Source organism: Cinclus cinclus, unplaced genomic scaffold (genome assembly GCF_963662255.1).
Source record: "Cinclus cinclus unplaced genomic scaffold, bCinCin1.1 SCAFFOLD_32, whole genome shotgun sequence".
NCBI classification, from domain to species: domain Eukaryota; kingdom Metazoa; phylum Chordata; class Aves; order Passeriformes; family Cinclidae; genus Cinclus; species Cinclus cinclus.
Window position 1 is genome coordinate 348,826 of NW_026912098.1, and position 4,721 is coordinate 353,546.

Here is a 4,721-nt window from a genome sequence, read left to right on the forward strand (position 1 = left end):
ATTATTGAACTGGAGTCTTCAAAAAGTCCACTTTATTTTTCAAGAATGATTATGTTCACGCTGAAATAGAGGAAGGTGTAATCAGGGAATGGCACCTGTGTGGGACAGTTGGTCTGACTGCACTGGGGTACAGGGAGCTCTGTTTTCACTCTGGGCTCCCTAGTGTTCAGACTGAGAGTGATGCTGAAGATGATGCAGTAACTCAGCAGCAACAACCTAAACTTAAAAATAAAAATGTGTAGTGAGGTTTCCCCATAGGAAGATAAGTAGTTTTGACTGGATTCCAGAAATTATTCCATAGGATTGAATGAGAGATATTGCTCCAAGCTTGTCAAGAACTTCTTTGAACAGTCCACAATGCCCAGAGTGCAGAAATGTCCAACAGCAGCTCCATCAGGCACTTCCTCCTGCTGGCATTGGCAGACACGCGGCAGCTGCAGCTCCTGCACTTCTGCCTCTTCCTGGGCATCTCCCTGGCTGCCCTCCTGGCCAACGGCCTCATCATCAGCGCCGTAGCCTGCGGCCACCACCTGCACACCCCCATGTTCTTCTTCCTGCTCAACCTGGCCCTCACTGACCTGGGCTCCATCTGCACCACTGTCCCCAAAGCCATGGACAATTCCCTCTGGCACACCAACAACATCTCCTACTCTGCATGTGCTGCTCAGCTGTTTTTCTTTGTGTTCTTCTTGTCAGCAGAGCTGTCCCTCCTGACCATCATGAGCTACGACCGCTACGTGTCCATCTGCAAACCCCTGCACTACGGGACCCTCCTGGGCAGCAGAGCTTGTGCCCACATGGCAGCAGCTGCCTGGGCCAGTGCCTTTCTCCATGCTCTGCTGCACACAGCCAATACATTTTCCCTGCCCCTGTGCCATGGCAATGCCCTGGGCCAGTTCTTCTGTGAAATCCCACAGATCCTCAAACTCTCCTGCTCACACTCTTACTTCAGGGAACTTGGGCTTCTTGCTGTTAGTGTCTGTTTAGGTTCTGGATGTTTTGTGTTCATTGTTTTCTCCTATGTGCAGATCGTCAGGGCTGTGCTGAGGATCCCCTCTGAGCAGGGACGGCACAAAGCCTTTTCCACCTGCCTCCCTCACCTGGCTGTGATCTCCCTGTTCCTCAGCACTGGGTTTTTTTGCCTACCTGAAGCCCCCCTCCATCTCCTCCCCATCCCTGGATCTGTCCCTGTCAGTTCTGTACTCAGTGGTGCCTCCAGCCCTGAACCACCTCATCTACAGCCTGAGGAACCAGGAGCTCAAGGCTGCACTGCGGACACTGATGACTGGAAGGTTTCAGAAACAGTGAACCTTTCCAATTTCTGCATGTTGCCAATTTCTCCTAATCACTTGTAATAAGAGTCATTTTTATGAATTCCTTTTTTTTTTTTTCTTCATTCTGGAGACTTTTTACCTTTGTTTTCGTCAAATAATTTGTCCACAAAATATTACCCATATTTGTGATTATGTTTTGTCTCTCCACCATTGTTCTGGCCCCAGATTCTGTCAATGAGGGGTTTGTTTTTTGTAGCTTTAAATGAACTAATGGATCTCTGAACATAGTTTTTACTTCAGATCTCCTATCTCTGGAGCTTCCTTCCACTTCCTTCTCTAGAGCTGCAGGAGCAATATCTGTGTGCAGAGGTGGGGGCAGGTCAGGGGTGGCACAGCAGCTCAGCTCCTGATGGTCACACCATTCCTGATCCAGGCCAGATGCCATTGGACTTCTTGCCCACCTGGGCACACTGCTGGCTCATGTCCACCCTGCTGTCCATCACTGCCCCCAGGTCCCTTTCTGCCTGGCCCCTGTCCAGCCACTCTGTCCCCAGCCTGGAGCACTGCAGGGGTTCTTGTGGTCAAGGTGCAGGACCCAGCTCTTGGTCTTGTTAAACCTCACCCTGTTGGATTTGTGCCCTGGATCCAGCCTGTCCAGGTCCCTCTGCAGAGCTCTCCTACCCTCCAGCACATCCACACTCACACCCAGCTTGGTGCCATCTGCACATTTGCTGATGGTGCACTGTGCTCCCTTCTCCACATCATCAATAAAGATGTTAAACAGGACTGGGCCCACACTGATCCCTGCAGGACACCACTGCACACACGCTGCATGTGGCACCATTCCCCACCACTCTCTGGGCCCCGATGTCCATCCAGTTCTTAGCCCAGGGAGGGGTGAACCGCTCCAAGACACAGGCTTCAGCTTTTCCAGGGAATGCTGTGGGATATGCTGTCAAAGGCTAAAGTTCAAGTAGACAACATCCAGAGCCCTCCCTGTATCCACCAGGCCCTGTCAGAAAACTCCTGGTGGGCAGGAGCTGGGCAGGAGGCAGCCGTGTGCCCTGGCAGCGAGGCAGGGCAGGAGCACCCAGGGCTGTGGGACCAGGACATCAAGGACGTGGATTATCCAGGGCACTGGGGCCTGGTTTGGGTTGCCCAGGGCAGGAAAGATGTCTGGCAGCTGGAGCAGGGTGAGGGAAGGGCCTCCAAGGTGGGGCTGGAGCCCTTTGGCTGTGAGCAGAGGCTGAGGGAGCTGCTTGTCCAGCCCGGAGCAGGGAAGGCTGAGGGGCTCCTCATCCCAGCCTGGCAGTGCCAGCCAGGAGCTGATGGAGAACACAGAGCCAGGATCTTCACCGGGGGGCCTGGGGGGAGACAAAAGACAGTGGGTGGAAAGGGGGACAGAGGGGAGATCAGACAGGACATGTGGAAAAGTCTTGTTCCCATGGGCTCAGACAGGTTCTCAGATAATGCCCTATCACTCTTCTTTGGGATAATCAAATTCTGATCACATCTGGCCTTAAACCACTTGGTCTGACCCAGTTTCTGACAGCTTGGGCTGCAGACTTGCTGAGGTCCCTTCCATCCTCAGCACCTTGATGATCCTGGAACAATGCTGCGCTCGATTTTGGAATGGGCCAGAGCAGATTTTTATGGGACAGGAGCCCTCTGGGGGTGTGGGGAACCTGACACTTGCAAGGTGCACGAGCACATCTCACTAGCTGGGGCATTTGAGTACTTGAAGAAATATCCATGTCTTCCCACCAGGAGAGAACAGAAATTTCCTGGATATGTACTGATGACAGGAGAAGAAATCCTGCTCTTCCCCTCTACCTGTGTTACTACTATGCTGTCTATTATTTCATGTCCCTCTCCATTTGGGTGTTACCCGCTCTCCTGTTTAAATGGCCATGTCTAAGGATATCTTTTCACTAGACCAGATGGTTCTATGGCCCTCCCATTGCTCCCAGATTTCCTTCTCCACTTGTTCTCTGATAATTTCACATCAGTCTTAGTTGTGTTTTCATTTGTAATAGAATCACCCTTTCTAATGTCTTTTTCTAAAATTGTTTCTGAATGGAAATCCCTTGTGCATGGCAGACATATCTGATACTGGTTTGACATTGCACAGAGCTGAGGGAAGAATTCTGATGTTTATTAAATTATAACATTGATACACTTCTTATGTTGGCATATGAAGATAAACCTTCCTGTGCCTCTGAGTCTCAGCAGTTCCTGACCCCCAAAGGACACAAACCTGATGAGCTGTGGTGCCCACTGCACTGGTGGCTCTTGCACCTCCCTCCATAGGCACAGCAGAGCTCCCTTGTCCCACAAAGTCCCTGGCAATGCAGGGATGAAGGAAACAGGACAGGCTGTGGGGATCAGGGGCAGGGCACGGCCAGGGATTTGGGGTGGTTGTGAGCCCAGGGCAGGAGCTGGCCCTTGGCCTTGCTGAAGCTCATCCAATTGTCCTGGGCCCATGGCTCCAGCCTGGCCAGATCCCTGTGCAGAGCTTGCTGCCCTGCAGCACAGCCACACTCCCAGCCAGCTTGGGCTCCCCTGGACACTGACTCAGGGTGCCCTCCATGGCCTGGTCCACATCAGCAAGGAACACCTTGAACTGCCCTGGCCCCAGTCCTGAGCCCTGGGGACACCCCTGCATGTGGCTCCATTGCCCAGCACTCCTTGGGCTGCACTTGTGTTTGCCATGGAGCTGGGCCTGCCTTGGCTTCTGTTTGCTGACCCCAAATGAACATCCCTCTGTGTCTGGGGCAGCTCCTTCTCCAAGGAAAGCAGCTGGGACTTGGTGCCAAGGAGCTGAAAGCTGCAGGCACAGCCTGGACTGGAGGAAGCTCAGATTTGCACTGGGCTGCTCTGAGTGCCAGGGCTTGGATGAGGGAAATGGTGGGGTGGGGGTAGGGGCAGAGTGTGATTGATTGTCAGCCATAAAGGGTCTTGATTTTCATATCTGTTCAGAGTGCATGAGGAAGTTCAATATCAATTGGACATTGCTCATATCCTTCCACATACAGGAAAAAGATAAACAGGGCCCAATACAGAAATCTTTTCTCCTTGTACTGTTAACATAGTGTATCCAATTTGAACAGACTTCTCAAATTGATCAAATTAATGACAGAAGAGTAGAGCACATAACTTTTTCTCACCGTCATGGCTTGTTAAGGTGTTCTGAATGCTCATGAGCTCTTGGGCACTGAATTCATGAACTGAAGAGCTGAAGGCTGAACAAGCCTCTGGACCAGTAAAATTCAGCAGCAGCCTCCAGGTTGCTGAGGATGTCAGCAGCCCCCAACTGAGGCCATCCCTGCCCAGAGACCAAGGGGGAATGGGCAGACAAGGAGAGCATCCCTGGGGCTGGGGAAGCAGAACTCAGAGGCACCAGTGGGTCCAGGTGGAAATGGAGTGTGGAATTTGGCTGTGAAAGCC